General features: G+C 37.9%; 1 pseudogene; it reads left to right on the top strand.

The window, feature by feature from the left end:
* Positions 1–590: 590 nt before the first annotated feature.
* Positions 591–17,109, top strand: LOC127696799 (ferritin light chain 1-like; annotated as a pseudogene).
* Positions 17,110–22,126: the final 5,017 nt, after the last annotated feature.

Below are 22,126 nucleotides of genomic sequence, written 5' to 3'. Positions count from 1 at the left end.
TATATTGATTTTACTGATCCATGAGCATGGGAGTTTTTCCCATTTTTTGAGGTCTTCTTCCATTTCCTTCTTCAGAGTCTTGAAGTTCTTGTCATACAGATCTTTCACATGTTTGGTAAGAGTCACCCCAAGATACTTTATACTGTTTGTGGCTATTGTGAAGGGGGTCATTTCCCTAATTTCTTTCTCAGCCTGCTTATCCTTTGAGTATCGGAAGGCCACTGATTTGCTTGAGTTGACTTTATAACCTGCCACTTTGCTGAAGTTGTTTATTAGCTGTAGGAGCTCTCTAGTGGAGTTCTTTGGCCCCCTTTCTCCTTATCTTTTCAATATTGTACTTGAGGTACTAGCTCGGGCAATTCGACAACATAAGGAGGTCAAAGGGATACAAATTGGAAAGGAAGAAGTCAAACTATCATTATTTGCAGACGACATGATCGTCTACCTAAGTGACCCAAATTGATCCATTCTTATCTCCTTGTACTAAGCTCATAGTTACTTTAACTATGATGCCGACAAACATAGCAAACTATTTAAATAATAGAAATGTACAAAAACAAGTTACAAAGTTGTAAAATGTGGGTAAGGTAATGGAAAGAGATGTAACTACTTGTAATGAATTTCCAAATGTTGGAGGCAGGATACAGGTAAGTCTGCTCCATGAGATCTGAGGGCTCTCAACCCCTGGCAAATTTTATCTCATAAGGTGAAAGTCTTAGTTTAATGCAATCACATGCTAAATGTTTCTCCAACCAAGTGAATGCTCTTTTTCATGATTCCTCTGAAAAGAACTAGAATTTAGCCAGAATAATAAAATTGATTGTCTTTTCCCAATAATCTTCTAATTACAAAAGTTGAATATGCCTTTTTTTTAAAATATTTATGACATGAAATTTTCTTACCCAATCTTATGTAAGTGAAAAAGTTAGTTTATTTGGAGAATAAATCAAGAAAATAGTGAGATAGCTGTAAACATTTTAAGAAAAAAATATGAAAGCTACTCTTTAAATACCTGAATAATAAGAGAAATGCTATTTTAGTTGCTACTAGAAAATATTTTGGAAAAGATACTGATGTGGTACTTTAAATGATAAAATCTGTCAAAACATGGTAATTGCTTTTCCTGGATCATTGAAGAATTATTTGGAAGATTCTATTACTTTAAAGTTGAATATATCCTACAGCCTTTGATTATAAACAAAAATTCTAAATGCAACCTTCAACTCCATTTCCTGAGGAGTTCTCGAGCTTTTGAAAGTGTGATTTTTATTTACCAAGATGCATGGAACAAATAATTTTAATTACTTGCATATTTCAGTTCAAATGTGTAACTTGAAACTTATTATATAGCAAATTACCAACACAAACAGTGATTTCCAAGCCCTAAAAATGGCAAGTGAGTAATTATAGGCTATGATTGTTTAGAATGTAAAGTTAGTATTATTTCATTGAGAATATTAACTTATAGGCATTCGACTTTCCTGCAAATCACAGGAATAGACTCTACCATCCATTATCCCACTGCCATGCCACAGTAGTATCAGAGCAAATGTGTGGTCTAGCAGAGGTGACCAAAGGCTTATTTCCTCTGTGAATTAGTTGATCAAAAATTAAGTTCGGCTGTAGGAGTTTTGCATATTCTTTGTATTATAATAGTATCTATCCATCAATAGTGGGTGATTTTGTGTGTCAACTTGACATAAGTTAGAGAATAATGCCATATATATACATACATATATATATATATATATATATATATATATATATGCACACAAACACAAGAATACATACACACACACACCCCACATGAAAGAAAAAATTTTAATACTGTTCAGTTATTTTGCTAAACTCAGAAATGGTTTATTCTGCAACATGGTTTAAAATCCAATTCCATATATTTCAAACACTTTAAAATATATGTCTTAAATAATTGTCAGAATGACTGAGGGACAACTTACTATGCAAGCTTCTTGGAGTTGTTGCAACACCTTCAAGTCAGAGCCTACCATCAGACTCTCCTCTGTTGTATATTTCACTAGCAGGGCCCAGAATCAAAGGAAAGGTCAATTGTTTCTAACCTGTATACAGAAATATATTTCCGCACTGCTAACAGTTTCAAAGTTTAACATTGCATTTACAATTAAACTTTTAATAATTTCTTCACCCATGATCACACCTCAGGCTAGATAAAATACCAGAATTTAAGTATTTCAACAGTGATTTTTCTCAACATATTTTAGTTTCTGCAACAGAAAGGGATGTGGGAGCAACCAGTGATTTGGATTGCTTGAAAAATCCAGAAAGGAAGAGGCCAGTAGTTACAATGTATTTAGTATGATTTGGTTCTAACAGTCACCATAATTAGTATTTACTTCAGGTTTGAGGAGCATCCACTGTTGTTACGTGAATCAGATTTCATTTTAAGACAGACAAAATGAATCTCAAAACACAACACTCTATACATTAATGGGACTGGTAGAATTAGCATTTTGAATACAACAACGTATTAGAAATTATGATACTATATAGAACATGAGTCTAGGAGAACGAGAAGAGTGTGAGAACTTGTGAGGATCTTGTAGTTTGGAATCCTATTACAATCCAAAAAAGAGAATTAAAGAGAACAAATATTCTCTTCAGGTTTTGTGCTCATACAGTTTGGTATTCAAAAGACAGAGTAGCCTAATAGGAAATATGAAATGTACTTTCCTTTGAGTTTTTCCCTAGCTGATACTCTTTATTTTGTTTAATGTTAAAATGATACTAGAGAGACACAAATCAATCCGTTGCTCTTCCTACAGGGAGAATTACTAAAATAGCAGATAAGAACTTCCTGTGACTTCTATGAGCATTCTTATACAGACCCTTGCAGAATGCACCTCACGTCTTGAACTTTTGTGATTGACATTTCATCCTCCAACTTATATTTTCTAACTCTTTATTTCTGCAGATTTTATTTTGTTAATGTTTGAGCACACTGTTTTTGTTTTAAAGCTCTCCCTTGAAACTGCCCCTCTGATCCTCCATCTATCATTCCTCAGCTCCTTGGGTACTCCTCCTGACTCCTGTTCTCCTCTGGTCCTCCATCCTTCACTCCTCAGCTCCTTGGGTACTCTGCCTGACTCCTGTTCTCCTCTGATCCTCCATCCTTCACTCCTCATCTCCTTGGGTACTCCTCCTGACTTCTGTTCTCCCAGGACTGGTCTTCATGTCTCTATCTCTTACTCAGTCTCCCCCACCACAGGATTGTCTTTTTACATCTGCGGGTTTCTAATCTATTTTTCTCCCAACATATTTCAAAGACATATAGCTAAGGTTGTAGTTTGCTTTTCAAGAAGCAATCCCACAAAAAGAGTCTAAACATATAAATATCTTATTCCTGATCACAGGAAGCGCAGAGGGGAGAAGTAGTGCAGGGGAGGAAGTCAAACCAAGGCATTGTTAAGCCAACCATCATCCACCACTATAAGTCAATAGAACACAATTCTATTGGCATGCTCTGGGAACCATGAAGAACACGTTCCCCTATACTGGTACAGATAGGCCAGCAACTCTCCTACTGACTAACAACTGGAATTTTCCAATGTTTATTTAGGGCTCTGAAATATCTCCCATAAAACTAATATTATATATCAGCCATGAAAGCAGGAATAGGATCACTAGGTACTGTATCACCCTGAGCTTTAGATTTCTGGTGGTGCAAACTGCCAGGGGTCTGCCTGCACAGAGGAACTGAGCATGTAGGCAGTTTTTGTCTGCCAGCCTGCTGGGCTCAGGGGCTGTGTCCTGTCCAGGGAGCTGTGAAAGGAGAGAAGCGCTGCAGCCATATTTGCTGTCTGCAGGGACACAAAAGGATCACTAGGTCCTGTATCACCCTGAGCTTTAGATATCTGGTGGTGCAAACCTCCAGGGGTCTGCCTGCACTCAGGAACTGAGCACATAGCCGGTTCATCTGCAAGCCAGTCCATCACAGGACCTGTGTCCTATGTGAGAATCAACAGAGGGAGTGACCCCCCACAACAACTTCTTCCCTCCATAATAGAGCAGACAGAGAACACCTGGTTGACTTTGACAACCTAAGTATAACATTGCTTGAGGCAAGACTGGGAAGGGCTCCAAAGGCACAAAAGAGGAAGCCAGCATATCAGTAATCTGTGCCAGAAGAAACCCAGTCATCAAGTGTTGCAGAGATAACCTTAAAGATCCACAGTAGGTTGAAGCACCAGCCAGTGACAAAAAGACCATGTAACTCCTGGGAGAACCAGATGGCTAAAGGCAAACATAGGAACGTTACTAACAGAAACCAAGCCATTATAGCAGCATCTGAACCCAATTCTCCAACAATAGCAAGTCCTGGATACCCCAACACACCAGAAAAACAAGATTTGGACTTAAAATCACTGGTCATGATGCTAGTACAGGAACACATGAAGGACATACTTAAAGAAATTCAGGAGAAAATGGATCAAAAATTAGAAGCCCTTACAAGGGAAACACAAAAATCATTGAAAGAAATTCAGGAGAATACAAAAGCCAATAAGGAGGAAATGCAAAAATCACTTAAAAAAAAATACAAGAGAACCTTGATCAACAGGCAGAAGTCATGAAGGAGGAAACACAAAAATCGCTTTAAGAATTAGAGGAAAACACAAACAAGCAAATGACAGAACTGAGCAAAAATTTTCCAGGATCTAAAAACAGAAGTAGAAACAACTAAGAAAGCACAAAGGGAAACAACTTTGGCGATAGAAAACCTTGGGAAGAAATGAGGAACCATAGATGCAAATATCAACAACAGAATACAAGAGATAGAAGAAAGAATCTCAGATGCCGAAGATACCATAGAAACCATAGACTCAAGAGTTAAAGAAAGTGCAAAATGCAAAAAGCTTGTAACCCAAAATATCCAGGAAATCCAGGACACAATGAGAAAGCCAAACCTAAGGATTATAGGTATTGATGAGAATGAAGATTTACAACTTAAAGGGCCAGCAAATATCTTCAACAAAATTATGGAAGAAAACTTCCCTAACCTAAAGAGAGAGATACCCATGAATATACAAGAAGCCTACAGAACTCCAAACAGACTGGACCAGAACAGAAATACCTCCCATCACATAATAATCAAAACCCCAAATGTACTAAACAAAGAAAGAATACTTAGGGCAGTAAGAGAAAAAGGGCATGTAACATATAAAGGAAGACCTATCAGAATTACACCAGATTTCTCACCAGAGACCATGAAAGCTAGAAGATCCTGCGCGGAGCTCATGCAGACTCTAAGAGAACACAAATGCCAGCCGAGACTACTATACCCAGCAAAACTCTCAATTACTATAGATAGAGAAACCAAGATATTCCATGACAAAACCAAATTTACACAATATCTTTCTACAAACACAGCCCTACAAAGGATCATACGGGGAAAGCACCATTACAACGAGGGAAACTATACCCTGGAAAGACCAGGATATTAAGCTTCTTTCATCAAACCCAAAAAAGATAACCATACACGTATAAAATTATAATCAAAAATGATAGGAAGCAATAACCACTACTCCTTGATATCTCTTAACATCAATGGATTCAATTCCCCAATAAAAAGACATAGACTAACAGACTGATTATGTAAACAGGACCCTACATTTTGCTGCATACAGGAAACACACCTCAGTGTCAAAGACAAAAACTACCTTAGAGTAAAAGGCTGGAAGACAATTCTACAAGCAAATGGTCCCAGGAAACAAGCTAGAGTTGCCATTCTAATTTCAGATAAAATTGACTTTCAACCTAATGTCATCAAAAGAGACATGGAAGGTCACTACTTGCTGGTCAAAGGAACAATCCAACAAGAAGAACTCTCAATCCTGAACATCTATGCCCCAAATACAAGAGCGCCCTCATTCATAAAAAAAAAAAAAAAAAAAAAAAAAAAAAAACTTTACTAAAGCTCAAAGTACACATTGCACCTAACACAATAATTGTGGGTGACTTCAACACTCCACTTTCACCAATGGACCCATCAGGAAAACAGAAACTAAACAGGGAGACAATGAAACTAATTGAAGCTTTGAACCAATTGGAGTTAACAGATATATATAGAACTTTTTAGCCCAAAGCAAAAAAATATACCTTTTTCTCAGCACCTCATGGTACCTTCTCCAAAATAGATCATATAGTTGGTCACAAGACAGACCTCAACAAATATAAGAAGATTGAAATAATCTTATGCCTCCTGTCAGATCACTATAGAGTAAAAGTGGTCTTCAATAGCAACAAAAACAACAGAAAACCCACATACACGTGGAAACTGAACAATACTCTACTCAATGATACCTTGGTCAAGGAAGAAATAAAGAAAGAAATCAAAGATTTCTTAGAATTCAATGAAAATGAAGGCACAACATACACAAATCTATGGGGCACAATGAAAGCAGTGCTAAGAGGAAAACTCATAGCTTTGAGTGTCTCCAAAAAGAAATTCGAGAGAGCTTACACTAGAAGATTAACATAACAACTGAAAGCCCTGGAACAAGAAGAAGCTAATTCACCCAGGAGGAGAAGAAGACAGGAAATCATCAAACTCAGGGCTGAAATAAATCAAGTAGAAACCAAGAGAACCATATAAAGAATCAAAAAGACCAAAAGCTGGTTCTTTGAAAACATCAACAAGATATATAAACCCTTAGCCGGACTAACCAAAGGGCATAGAAAAAGTATCCAAATTAACAAAATTAGAAATGAAAACGGAGATATTACAACAGAAACCGAGGAAATTCAAAAAATCATCAGATCCTACTACAAAAACCTGTACTCAACACAACTGGAGAATCTGGAGGAAATGGACATTTTCTTAGACAGATACCAATTACCAAAATTAAACCAGGATCAAATAGACCATCTAAACAGACCCATAAACCCTAACAAAATAGAAGGGGTCATAGATAGGCTTCCAACCAAAAAAAGCACAGGACCAAATGGTTTCAGTGCAGAATTCTATCAGACCTTCAAAGAAGACTTAACACCAATACTCTTCAAACTTTTCCATCAAATAGAAACAGAAGGAACACTACCCAACTCCTTCTTCAAAGCCACTATTATACTGATACCAAAACCACACAAAGATCCAACTAAGAAAGAGAATTACAGGCCAATTTCCCTTATGAATATCGATGCAAAAATACTAAATAAAATTCTTGCTCACTGAATCCAAGAACACTTCAAAATGATCATCCAACAGGATCAAGTAGGCTTCATCCCAGGAATGCAGGGATGGTTCAATATAAGGAAAACCATAAATGCTATCCACTACATAAACAAACTCAAAGAAAAAAAACCACATGATCATTTCATTAGATGCTGAAAAAGCATTTGACAAAATTTAGCATCCTTTCATGCTAAAAGTCTTGGAAAGGACAGGAATTCAAGGCCCATATCTAAACATAGTAAAAGCAATATACAGCAAACCAGTAGCCAACATCAAACTAAATGGAGAGAAACTTGAAGCAATCCCACTAAAATCAGGGACTAGACAAGGCTGCCTCCTCTCTCCATATCTTTTCAATATAGTACTTGAAGTCCTAGCTAGAGCAATTAGACACCATAAGGAAGTCAAAAGGATACAAATTGGAAAGGAAGAAGTCAAACTATCACTATTTGCATATGATATGATCATATACTTAAGTGATCCTAAAAACTCTACTAGAGAACTCCTAGAGCTGATAAACAACTTCAGCAAAGTGGCTGGCTACAAAATCAACGCAAGCAAATCAGTAGCCTTTATATATTCAAAGGATAAGCAGACTGAGAAAGAAATTAGGGAAATGACCCCCCTTCACAATAGCTACAAACAGCATAAAGTATCTTGGGGTGACTCTAACCAAACAAGTGAAAGACCTACAGGACAAGAAGTTCAGATCTCTGAAGAAGGAAATCGAAGAAGATCTCAGAATATGGAAAAACCTTCCATGCTGGTGGATTGGCAGGATTAATATAGTTAAAATGGCCATCTTGCCAAAGGCAATCTACAGATTCAATGCTATCCCCATAAAAATCCCAACCCAGTTCTTCATAGAGCTAGAAAGAGCAATTCTCAAATTCATCTGGAATAACAAAAGACCCAGAATAGCTAAAACTATTCTCAACAGTAAAAGAACTTCAGGGGGATTCAATATCCCAGACTTTAAACTTTACTACAGAGCAATAGTGATAAAAACTGCATGGTATTGGTACAATATCAGGCAAGCGGATCAATGGAATAGGATTGAAGACACAGAAAGGAACCAACACACCTATGGTCACTTGGTCTTCGACAAAGGAGCTGGACGCATCCAGTGGAAAAAAGATAGTCTTTTCAGCAAATGGTGCTGGTTCAATTGGAGGTCAGCATGCAGAAGAATGTGCATCGATCCATTCTTATCTCCTTGTACCAAGCTCAACTCCAAATGGATCAAGGACCTCCACATAAAACTTGACACACTGAAAGTAATCAAAAAGAAACTGGGGAAGACCCTGGAGGACATGGGCACAGGGGAAAAGTTCCTGAATAGAAGAACACCAATAGCTTATGCTCTAAGATCAAGAATTGACAAATGGGACCTCATAAAGCTACAAAGTTTCTGTAAGGCAAAGGACACCATCAAAAGGACAAAACGTCAACCAACAGACTGGGAAAGGATCTTCACCAACCCTAAATCCGACAGAGGGCTAATATCTAATATATACAAAGAACTCAAGAAAGTAGAACCAAGAGAACCAAATAACCCCATTAAAAAGTGGGGTACGGAGCTAAACAAAGAATTTTCACATGAAGAACTTCGGAGAGCTGAGCAATGTTCAACATCATTAATCATTAGGGAAATGCAGATCAAAACAACCCTGAGATTTCACCTTATACCAGTCAGAATGGCTAAGGTCAAAAACTCAGGAGACAGCAGGTGTTGGCAAGGATGTGGAGAAAGAGGAACACTCCTCCACTGCTGGTGGGATTGCAAGATGGTGCAACCACTTTGGAAATCAGTCTGGCGGTTCCTCAGAAAACTGGGCATGTCACTTCCTGAGGACCCTGTTATACCACTACTGGGCATATATCCAGAGGATTCTTCAGGATGCAATAAGGACACATGCTCCACTATGTTCATAGCAGCCCTATTTGTAATAGCCAGGAGCTGGAAAGAACCTAGGTGTCCTTCAACAGAGGAACAGATACAAAAAAATGTGGTATATTTACACAATGGAGTACTATTCAGCCATTAGAAACAATGAATTCATGAAATTCTTAGACAAATGGATGGAGCTGGAGAACATCATACTAAGTGAGGTAACCCAGTCTCAAAAGATCAGTCATGGTATGCACTCACTGATAAGTGGATATTAGCCTAGAAACTTTGAGTACCCAGGACATAATCCACAAATTAAATGATGTCCAAAAAGAATGGAGGAGTGGCCCCTGGTTCTGGAAAGACTCAGTGCAAGAGTGTGGGGGAATTCCAGAACAGGGAAGTGGGAAGTGGTGGATGGAAGAATAGGGGGATGGAAGAGCGCTTATGGGACTTGCAGGGAGTGGGGACCCAGAAAATGGGAAATCATTTGCAATGTAAATAAAAAATATATCGATGAAAAAAGAAAGCAGGAATATATTGCTGACAATTTAAAAATCTTGTTTAAGTAGCAATATTAAATTGTCTTTCAATGATGTATGTAATAATCTTTTCGGTAAAGAGGCAAGTATAATATATATAAATAACTACATTACATACAAAATACTCACAGAAGCAAGTGCACACGTCTATGAGCATATCCCTTGCTTAACCACAGGTGGACACTCACCAGACCCTAAGGATCTCAGCATTCTGTTGAGCCATTTCAGTTGGGTGTGGGTACTCCCTCTAAGAGCTGTGGTTTATCAGTAGTTTACTCAGGGAAGCACAAGTTAATTGGTTTACAGTCAGAGATACTTTCTCCCAATTCAGCTGATGTTCAGTTTCTTCACCATAATCCTTAGGTAATTTTTTAATATTCACATTCCACTCCTGTACTTTATTTTCTTACACTCTAGTGAGAGATCCTATCTAGTGAGAGACAGATATTTACTCACCACAAAGAAAAAGCATCAATTCTTTTTGTATTTCTCTATGTTTTCTTATTTGAAAATTGCCTGCAACTGAATAATACATGGTGATCCAGTTTATTGTCCTGGCAGTCAAAAGGGGTGGAGAAGGCAAAGAGTTGCAGTTATTGGAAACAGCTAAGGTCAAGATCAGAGTAGATCGGACTTAAAGAAAAGAGTTCAAAATACTAATCTATCTCAATACAGTTGAGGTCCTGTTCAATACAAGAAAATCATCTATAATGACTAGGAAGCAGCTAATAGAAAGAACAACTGAGGAATGAGGCAGTGACCCTAACATAACTCTTAAGTTGTAGTAGCACTTAAATAAGAAACATTTATGGGAGACCATTCCTCCAAGTTGTTGGAGAGTAGATCAGATAAATTAGCATGGGAGATGGAAAGACGGGGTAAAAAGAGAAATTGTTCTGGATAAACATCACTAAAGATTTTCAGGAAAGGCATTCGGAAATTTGTAGCTGTAGGAGCTTCCTAAACTGTAGCTCTACATGTACATAAAAAAGAGTTAAAATAAGTTTACCTTGTAATGTAACAGCAGTAATTCCACTAGAACCCACAGGCTATCAAAATAGATCAGATTCATTTTCTTACACAAATAACTTAGACAGAAGTACACTGTGCCTTTGATCCTGAGCCCTGTTCCTCTTGTACATCTTGGGGTCAAAGATCACCCCTGAGAACATTCCGCAGTGGAATTCCTGGGAGTCTGCTTATCGTTTTATTGATGTATTAGACATCTATAGAAAATTTCCTGGGAATGTCCCTACCACAATATGTGCTAAAATGATACTTTTGTATTTAGGAGACTCTCCATTATTACATTGATCCATTTTATTTTAGAAACAATAACTCCAAAAGATACACATTTAATTTGAAGTTGTATGAGAGAAAAATAGAAAAAAATTTTACTTTCTTCCTATTAAAGTTGGGCTTTCATTGTCAGGAAGGTTTGCATTTAACTAATGGCATAATACTTATTTTATTTACAATTCACTATTTATTGGGGGAAGGAATGAAACAATGTTGTTGTGGGAAATATTAAAAAAGAATGCTAGCACTTTCCTGCACTAGTGCTGGCAAAGCAATGGCAATCCATAGACCTCATGCTACTGAGTTACAAGACTCCTGCTAGGACGCATGGATTCTCTGTGGGTTAGGCCCCACACTCCAGTGATCTGCTGGGCTGCCCACTTTCCAGTCCCCACTCAGCCAACTCTCTGGGGAGGGAACCATGAGCTCACCTTACTTCCACACAATGCCTGCACATCCCAATCACCCTGTAGAAGCATGACTCTTAATGGTTATTTAGTTAGCTAATTATGTAATAAGGATACATGTTCCACTATGTTCATAGCAGCCCTATTTATAATAGCCAGAAGCTGGAAAGAACAGAGGTATCCCTCAACAGAAGAATGGATGCAAAAAATGTGGTATATCTACACAATGGAGTACTATTCAGCCATTAGAAACAATGAATTCATGAAATTCTTATGCAAATGGATGGAGCTGGAGAACATCATACTAAGGGAGGTAACCCAGTCTCAAAAGATCAATCATGGTATGCACTCAATAATAAGTGGATATTAGCTTGGAAAACTGGAATATGTAAAATATAATCCACACTTCAAATGAGGTACAAGAAGAACGGAGGAGTGGCCCCTAGTTCTGGAAAGACCCAGTGTAGCAGTATAAGACAAAACCAGAACAGGGAAGTGGGAAGGGATGGGTGAAAGAACAGAGGGAGGGAAGGGGGCTTATATGACTTTCGGGGAGTGGGGAACCAGAAAAGGGGAAATCATTTGAAATGTAAATAAAAAATATATCGAATAAAATTAAAAAAAAGAATGCAAAAAAATTGATATTGGAGAAAAAATAATCTTAAAATTTACAAGATACCAATACAATAATTTAAGAGCCAATTGATACTGATAAAAGCTTTATCCCAATATGCCTAACTTATTTTTTTAATATTTTTATTTTCTATATTCATTGTTTACATTCCAAATGATTTCCCCTTTCCCGGATCCCCCCCTCCCCATATGTCCCATAAATCTTCTTTTCTCCATCCCTTCTCCAATCACCTCCCTCCTTTTTCTCTGTCCTTATATTCCCTTCCAATGCTAGATCAATCCTTTCCAGGATCAGGACCCTCTCCATACTTCTTCATGGGAGTCATTTGTTATGCAATTTGTGCCTTGGGTATTCAGGGCTTCTGGGCTAATTAATATCCACTTATCAGAGACTGAATTCCATGTGTATTCTTTTGTGATTGGGTTATCTCACTTGGGATGATATTTTCCAGATCAAACCATTTGCCTAAAAATTTTTGAATTCATTGTTTCTTATTGAGTAGTATTCCATTGTGTAAATATACCACATTTTCTGTATCCATTCCTCCTTTGAGGGACATCTGGGTTCTTTCCAGCTTCTGGCTATTATAAATAAGGTTGCTATGAACATAATGGAGTATGTGTCTTTATTGCATGCCGGGGAATCCTTTGGGTATATGCCCAGGAGAGGTATAGCAGGGTCCTCTGGAAGTCTCATGTCCAGTGTTCTGAGGAACCTACAGACTGATTTCCACAGTGGTTGTACCATCTTGCAGCCCCACCAGCAGTAGAGGAGTGTTCCTCCTTCTCCACATCCTCGCCAACACCTGCTGTCTCCTGAGTTTTTGACCTTAGCCATTCTGACTGGTGTAAGGTAAAATCTCAGGGTTGTTTTGATCTGCACTTCCCTAATGACTAATGATGTTGAGCACTTCTTAAGGTGCCTCTCAGCCATCCGAATTTCTTCAGGTGAAAATTCTTTGTTTAGATCTGTACCCCATTTTTAATAGGGTTATTTGGTTCCCTGGGGTCTAACTTCTTGAGTTCTTTGTATATATTGGATATTGGCCCTCCAGCAGATGTGGAGTTGGCGAATATCCTTTCCCAATTTGATGGTTGCCGTTTTGTCCTTTTAACAGTGTCCTTTGCCTTACAGAAACTTTGTACTTTTATGAGGTCCCATTTGTCAATTCTTGATCTTAAAGCATAAGCTATTGGTGATCTGTTCAGGAACTTTTCCCCTGTGCCCATGTCCTCAAGGGTCTTCCCCAGTTTCTTTTCTATTAGTTTCAGTGTGTCTGGTTTTACATGGAGGTCCTTGATCCACTTGGAGTGAAGTTTAGTACATGGAGATAAGAATGGATCAATTCGCATTCTTCTGCATGCTGACCTCCAATTGAACCAGCACCATTTGTTGAAAAGGCTTTTTTCCACTGGATGCTTTTGGCTGCTTTGTCGAAGATCAAGTGACCATAGGTGTGTGGATTCATTTCTGGATCTTCAATTCTATTCCATTGGTCCACTTGTCTGTCACTGTGCCAATACCATGCATTTTTTAACACTATTGTTCTGTAGTATTGCTTGAAGTCAGGGAAACTGATTCCCCCAGAATTTCTTTTGTTGTTGAGAATAGTTTTAGCTATTCTGGGTTTCTTGTTATTCCAGATGAATTTGAGAATTGCTTTTTCTAACTCTGTGAAGAACTGTGTTGGGATTTTGATGGGGATTGCATTGAATCTGTAGATCGATTTTGGCAAGATGACCATTTTAACTAAATTAATCCTGCCAATCCACAAGCATGGCAGATGTTTCCATTTTCTGAGGTCTTCTTTGATTTCCTTCTTCAGAGACATGAAGTTCTTGTCATATAGATCTTTCACTTGTTTGGTTAGAGTCACACCAAGATACTTTATATTGTTTGTGGCTATTTTGAAGGGTGTCATTTCCCTAACTTCTTTCTCAGCCTGCTTATCCTTTGAGTATAGGAAGGCAACTGATTTGCTTGAGCTGATTTTATAACCAGCCACTCTGCTGAAGTTGTTTATCAGCTGTAGGAGTTCTCTGGTGGAGGTTTTCGGGTCACTTAAGTAGACTATCATGCCATCTGCAAATAGTGATAATTTGACTTCTTCCTTTCCAATTTGTATCCCCTTGACTTCCTTATGTTGTCTAATTGCTCTAGCTAGAACTTCAAGTACTATATTGAAAAGATATGGAGAGAGAGGACAGCCTTGTCTAGTCCTTGATTTTAGTGGGATTGCTTCAAGTTTATTTTGGCTAGGAGATGTCACACAGGTCCACATCTGAAGTCATTGGGTTTCCTCCCTCTCTCCTCCTGTGACCTCTGAGACTCCCCAACTCCTAGTTCCTCCTCCCCTTTGCTGTACAATCACAGGCCTTCCACGGCCCTAGTATAATTGGACATGGAAAATCTTGCAATAAAATGTAGTTTAATCTACATTGCATTTTACATATTAAAGAAACAATGTGGGATATATGGAGAGATTATGAGCAGTAATTTAATATGGTTGAAATGAGGGATAAGATTAGGCAACACTGTTTCAAAACATTCATCCATAGTATTCAAGTAAGGTAACCCTGAATTCTGGTGTTCACTAATAGTAGAAAATTTTTAATAAAATAAAGATAGTAACAGGTAAAAGGAGAACTATACAATACATTTTCAGTAAATTCCAAAATGTATTTGACAGAATCCAATGTTAAATATTGCCCCCAAAAGACAGAATCATGAAACAGAACAATGGTTTTATATATTTGTTTGTATGTAGGAGCTATAGTACTTTTCCAGGGGAATCTGTTTCTGTTTACCTCAAATAAAGAGAACAAACACATCAGAGCATCAGTAATAGTGTCAGGGCTTGGAGCATCCTCTGAGAGACCCCCCCCCAAAAAAACAGCTGCCTGAGACAGACACAGATACTTACACCTAACCATTGGACTGAAGTTGGGGACCCCTGTGGCTGAATTAGGAAAAGGCTAGAAGAGGCTGAAGAGGAGGGAAATCCCATATAATGACCAGCAATCTCAACTAACCCAGACTCTTGAGATCTCCCAGACACTAAGCCACCAACCAGGCAGCATACACAAGCTGGTTCAAGGCCCCCAACACATATACAGCAGAAAACTGCCTGGTCTGGCCTTACTTGGAGAAGAAGAATCTAACCCTCTAGAAACTTGAGAACCCAGGGAGTGGGGAGGCCTTGTGGGGCTGGGGTACATCCTTTTGAAGATGGGGGAAGAAGGAATGGGATTGGGAACTTGGGAGGTCATACCTGGAGGGGCTAACAAGTGGACTGTAAAAAATACATGAGAGAGAGAGAGAGAGAGAGAGAGAGAGAGAGAGAGAGAGAGAGAGAGAGAGAGAGAGAGAGAGAGAGAGAGAGAGAGAGAACGATCACATACTGATGGAGCAACTCCATGGCCTTATGGCAATTTCTTATAGGAGTCTGAGCAACCTAAGGACACCCAGGGAGCATCTGGGCAGGTCTTGAGTTTGGACTGCCTAGATTAGAAGTAATACTGACATCAACAGTCTGTGTGCTGACAATGCATGATGATGGCATGCTGGCTGCTAACTGGGACATCTATATTCCCTGTCCAAGGATCAGGGAACAGCACAGAAGAGTGGAAAGAAAGTGAGACATGACACAGCCATTGCAATCATGAACTCACTGTAGCTATCTAGTTAAGCCTGACAAAACTGAGCACATCAGCATTCCACCATGGAACTGAAGACTCACAATTAATGGCTTCTGGGGGGGGGGGGTATCATCTTTCTCCAGTGGTGCAGACAGTGGTTAATTTCAAATGCTCCAGTAAATAACCTCAAAACCATGGTCATGTACTTTTCCTGAAATTATAACTCAATAGCCTCAGATGGTCCCTGGTATTCTGCTTGTAAAAAAAGAAAGGAAAGGGGATTATTAGGTGGGACTGGAGATAGATAACAGAGAATGAATGTCATCATTGTGTATTGAATAAATGTGCAGAACTTTCAAAGAATTAAAAAATACAGCGTTTTGAAAAGAACCCTCTCCATTTGGAGCATGGCACAAAAAGAAGCCCATCAGAAATTTGAGCAAACAAGACCACTGCATAACCAGCATTGTAGCTACATCTTCTGGTAGCAGAAAATGCCAAAACAACTATTTGGTCAAGTCATTCAAAATTCTGAATAGGCAGTAAAACATTTGCCAAAACAAATGGATAGTCCAGCCAATGGAGCTCAGTGTGCCTTGAAACCTTTATACCATTGTTCTCTCTGTGCTTCCTAGTCTGCACAAACCTGCAATTTGTTTGTGTTTTCTTCGGTGACATAATCCAGTTTCCAAGTATTGGTGCTTTATATTCTAAAGAAAATCCTGACTATACTTTACATTTTTAACATCAATATTCATATTAAAAATACTATAAATAGGCAGTGCCTTGGAGATGCTGTGGATTTATGTCTTGCTTCAACAGTGTTTGGGCAGAAGAGTCCAAGGTTTCCCTCTTTGTTAGCATTCAGTCACCCTCTTGTCTTTCCAGTCTCAGCCTCTGGAACCATCTCTTCATAAGCTTTATCTCCTAGAAGCTTTATCTCCTAGAAGCAGCCAGGAATCTGACCTCTCAGATTCCTCAAAATTAGGAGACTGCTGTGAACTGCCAGGTCAACTTGTATCTGTGAGCCTCCTACACCTACCTCTCTCTGGGCTACTATTTTCATATAGATGACATGACTCTGGAGGGTGTAGATCATTTATTCCATGAATTGACTGAGGAAAAGGAGGAGGGCACCCAGTGTCTCTTAAGTTCTAGAATGAACCCAGGGCCAGAGTATTCTTCCAAGATGTGCAGAAGCCATCTCAAGATGAGTGAGGCAAAACCCAGCAGGCCAAGGGAGCTGCCTCAGACCTGGAGATGAACATGAACCAAGTCCTCATGGATCTTCATTCCCTGGATGCTGCCCACACAGACCCTCATCTATGTCACCTCTTGGAAAACCACTTCCTGGATGAGGAGGTGAAGCTGACCAAGAAGATGGGCAGCAGCCTGACCAACCTCCATAGGCTAGCAGGGCCACAGGCGGCACAGACTGGAATGGTCCAGCCATCTCTGGATGAGGACGTCTTTAAGTGGCCCACTCTTTAAGCATGACCAGGAGGCATCCTCACCTTCCAAGGGACTCCCTCCTCTGCTCAAGCCCTTAGAGCCTCTCTCAAGTCTTGAACCAGTAAAAATAAAGTTTTTAAAACAAATACACACACACACACACATATAGTTGATTTGGCATCCTGTTGATAATGATGAATGTAGATTTGTAAATTATATTCAATTAATAACTTCATACATAATGCTTAGTTCAAGAGTCTTTCTCATTATATTTAATTTAAAAAAAATATTGTCCAGGATTGAGAATGTAGCTCAGTGACAGAACAGTGACCTAGCATGCACACAGTTCAGTCTCTAGCACAAGAAAAGCCACAACCATCAAAAACAGACTAAACTGCAAATTTTCAGCATTATATTCCAGGTAAAGTATAGCCCATGTCAGTAATCCCAGTAGAAAACACTGAGGCAAGAAGACCTGGAGTATGAGAATAACATGAACTTTAAGGCACTACTCTGTCTCCAAAAGGGAAAGTATATCTTACCCAGTCTATCATTATGTTCTGGTACCTTTTCTAGACCTGGATACTAGATCGAGAAGTCTTATTAAAGCTGCATATCACAAAAAAGAACTTTCCCTTTTACTCTGTCTTTTCTTGTCTTGTCTTTTCTTTTCTCTGACTTCTGTTCATCTGTTTTTGGAAGCAGGATCTCATGTAATCCTGGATGACCTTGAAATTTCTATATACCATACTCAGGAAGGCCTTAAACTCCTGATTTTCTTGTCTCTACCTTCCATGTGCTGCGACTACAGATAATACCCATGTGCCTGAAATTTCTACTTAGAATCTTCTATACCATCAAAAATGTGTGTGTTATAAGAAAACAAAATTTAACTCTGTAAATGGATTGGTCTTAGCATATTCAAGGTTTAAGTGTTGTAATTTTAAAAGTATTAAGGTAGGGCTCTTAGAACTGAAGATGAGAACTCCTGTCACCTGAATCTCCAAAGCTCTTTTTAGGGGGAATTCATTGTGTTTTCTCATCCAACTGTGGTGTGAAGATATACTTTCTTCACATATTATGCCCATTCAACACAACATCTCCATCAGGATGCAGAATCCAATGTTAAAATCCATCTGTTCTCCACTGAGTGAAGAGGGCTTGGGAAAATTCACTTCAATGAAAACTTTCAATAATCACCTAGTTTTAAAATGAATCTACTTCTGATAAATATATAAAATTACATATTATATTGAATATAAAATATATTTTAATTTTTCTTTTAATTTCTAACACTATAAATATTGTCAGCTATACTCCATATAAGTCAAGACTTCTCTACACCTTGATCATTCTAAGATTTTTCTCATATTCTTTTTTCCCCTTTGAATGAGAACAGATTTTTTCCCTGACTTTATTCACCCTGATTACAGTTCAGCTTTACTACTCCTACTGTGTCCACCTCCCCTCTCACTCAGATCCATTCCCTTTCTATCTCTCATGAGAAAAAAAAACAGGCTTCTATGGGATAATACTTAAATATAATAAGATAAAATTAAATGTAACACTTCAGAATTAGCCAACATAAACAGAAGGAAAATATCTAGAAAAGAGACATAAGAAACAGAAATCCATTCCTTTGCACACTCAGGATTCCCATAAAAATATAAAACTGAAAGCTATAATACTTACTCAAAGGACCTGGAAGGTGAAAAGAGAGAAGAAGATACATAAATAAAAATTGTATGATAAAATTTTTTAAAAAAATAAATAAAACAAAGAGCATGACATTACCAGACAAGGAACCTACTAAAATGACACTGCATTTGTTTTCAGCTGGGCATCTTGTGCTGAGTGTAGGACCTATTCTGAAGAGCAGATTATCCAGTGAGACTCCCTAGGACACTAAATTTTCATTTGTAAGTGATTATCAATTGGAGATTCATCTAGGTTAGGGATAGGGGCTTGTGTCTACTTCTTCATTCAGCCTTAAGAGACAAATTGATGTAGATCTGTGCATGCTGGCTCAATCTGAGTTCACACATGCATCAATTAGGATGATTTACTAATCTACAAGGAGAGCAGACTGTTATTTGGAGATATTTTAATGCTACTTTTATTTTAAGAACAGTAATGTTTGGTTTTATCCTAGGTCTCTGGGTTATCTAATTTCAGGCTCTTAGTCACCCAAGCAGTCAGATATGGGTTCCATCTTATGGAAAGAGCCTTAAGTCAAATCAGATATTAGTTGGTCATTACCAGAAATTTGTGCCACCATGCCACTACCATATTTTGTAGGTAGGACACTATCAAAAATCAAAGGGTTTGGCCATTTGCACCAGGGAGCCAGGAAACTCCACAGCCTTATGGGCATAGCCTATCAGGAGAGAGTGATTTCCCAGCAGTGCTTTCACTTCTGAGCACAGAGATGAGATCTCTACCTTCTCTCTGGCGGGGACCAGCTAGGAGCACACAGGGCCTAAGATCAGTTGAGCAGCTGGGGAAAAAGTCTTCCCATCACCATTTACACCAGGGAGCCAGGAGATTCCACAGTCTTCTGTGCATAGCCTGCAAGGAGAGAGTGATCTCCCAGCAGTGCTTTCATTTTGAGCTCAGAGGAATAAGGACACAGGCTTACAGGCCCACAGGAAGAATAAACTCCAGCCAGAGACAACAATACCAACTAGCACCAGAGTTAACCAGATGGCAAAAGGCAAGCACAAGAACCCTACCAACAGAAACCAAGGCTGCTTGGCAACATCAGAACCCAGTTTTCCTACCACGGAAAGTCCCAGATATCCCAACATACCAGAAAAGCAAGAGTTGGATTTAAAATCATATCTCATGATGCTGATAGAAGGTTTCAAGAAAGACTTAAATAACTCCCTTAAAGAAATACAGAAGAACATCAGTCAACAGGTAAAAGCCCTTAAAGAGGAAACACAAAAATCCCTTAAAGAAATACAGGAGATAATGTGTCAACAGGCAGAAGCCCTTAAAGAAGAAACACAAAAATCTCTTCAAGAATTACAGGAAAACACAAACAATCAAGTGAAGGAACTAAACAAAACCATCCAGGATCTAAAAGTGCAAGTAGAAACAACAAAGAAAGCACAAAGTGAGACATCTCTGGAGATAGAAAACGTGGGAAGTATTCAGGAGTCATAGATGCATGTATCAACAACAGAATACAAGAGATAGAAGAAAGAACCTCAGGTGCTGAAGATACCATAGAAAATATTGACTCAACAGTCAAAGAAAATGCAAAGTGCATAAAGCTGGTAACCCAAAACATCCAGGAAATCCAGGACACAATGAGAAGACCAAATCTAAGGATTATAGGTATTGAAGAGAGCACGGATTTACATCTTAAAGGCTCAGTAAATATCTTCAACAAAATTGTAGAAGAAAACTTTCCCTAACCTAAAGAAATAGATGCCAATGAACATAGAAGAAGCCTTCAGAACTCCAAACAGACTGGACCAGAACAGAAACGCCTCCCAGCACATAATAATCAAAGCACCAAATTCACTAAACAAAGAAAGAATAATAAAAGCAGTAAGGAGAAAAGGGCAGGTAACTCATAAAGGCAGACCTATCAGAATTACATCAGACTTCTCACCAGAGATGATGAAAGCTAGAAGATCCTGGCCAGACCTCATACAGACCCTAAGAGAATGCAAATGCCAGGCCAGGCTACTTTACCCAGCAAAACTCTCAATCATCATAGATGGAGAAACCAAGATATTGCCTAAAACCAAATTTATACAATATCTCTCCACAAATCCAGCCTTACAAAGAATAATTGATGGAAAATGCCAATACAAGAAGGGAAACTACACCCTAGAAAAAGCAAGAAAGTAATCTCCTTCCAATAAATACAAAAATAGATACCCACACAAACATACAAATAACATCAAAAATAATAGGAAGTAACAATCACTATTCCTTAATATCTCTTAACAACAATGGACTCAACTCCCCAATAAAAACACATAGACTAATGAAATATTTCTTATGTAAATCTTCAATTTTATCAGAAAATGTTTGTAATTCCCCTTTTAATTAATTTAGTAATGTTTTTTATGTCTACTATTTTATCTGCATTATTTTTCATGATAATCTTCAATTTTAATAAGTCTTTCCATATACTTCCTCTATTTTATCAGAAATGTTTTCAATGTAAATCTTTGATATTATCACAAATGTTTCTAATTCCACCTTCGATTAATTTAGCTTTTATATCTACCATTTTATATGTACAATTCTCCATGAAATAGTCTATTTTAACTTGTTTGTCTATATATTTCTTGAATTTTACCAGAAATATTTTTCATGTAAATCTTAAGTTTCATCTGAAAAGGTTTCTAATTCCACCCTCAATCAGCTTAGAATTATCTTTATGCCTATCATTTTATGTACATATTTTCCATGATAATCTTTAATTTTAACATGTTTTTCATATATTTCTCCAATTTTATCAGAAATATTTTCTATGTATGTCTTCAAGTTTATTAGAAAATGTTTATAATTCCACTTTCAATCAACTTAAGAATACTTTTATGCCTACCATTATTTTATCTATATCAAGTTTTACATGATAATCTTCAGTTCTAACATGGTTTTCTACATTTTTCTACAATTTTATCAGAAATATTTTTCACATAAATCTTCAATTCTATCATAAAATGTTTCTCTCCCATATTTCACTTAATTTAGCAATGCTTTATATGTCTACCACTTTTCTCTTTAATTTTCCATGAAAATTGTCAATTTTAACATGTTTAACTAAAATATTTTCCATGTAAATCTTTAGTTTTATCATAAAGTGTTTTTACTTCCCTTTTCAATAAAAAAATGAAAGGGTTTGTGTTTGGGATCGTATTTACATTTCTCCTATGGTAGCATGCAGAGTACTTTCCAATATCAAAAATGTTAGCATGTTTACATGAAGGCTGTATGTAAACACAAGCTCAACTTCTCCATCCTCACCAAGTTGTACTTATATTGTCTTTAGCAATGTAAACTTGCTGACAGTTTGTGAAGGGCCATCTAT

This window comes from Apodemus sylvaticus, chromosome 11, assembly GCF_947179515.1.
Source record: "Apodemus sylvaticus chromosome 11, mApoSyl1.1, whole genome shotgun sequence".
In the NCBI taxonomy this organism is placed as follows: domain Eukaryota; kingdom Metazoa; phylum Chordata; class Mammalia; order Rodentia; family Muridae; genus Apodemus; species Apodemus sylvaticus.
The sequence above is the reverse complement of the archived record's forward strand: the minus strand, read 5'-3'. Positions and strand labels throughout refer to the sequence as shown.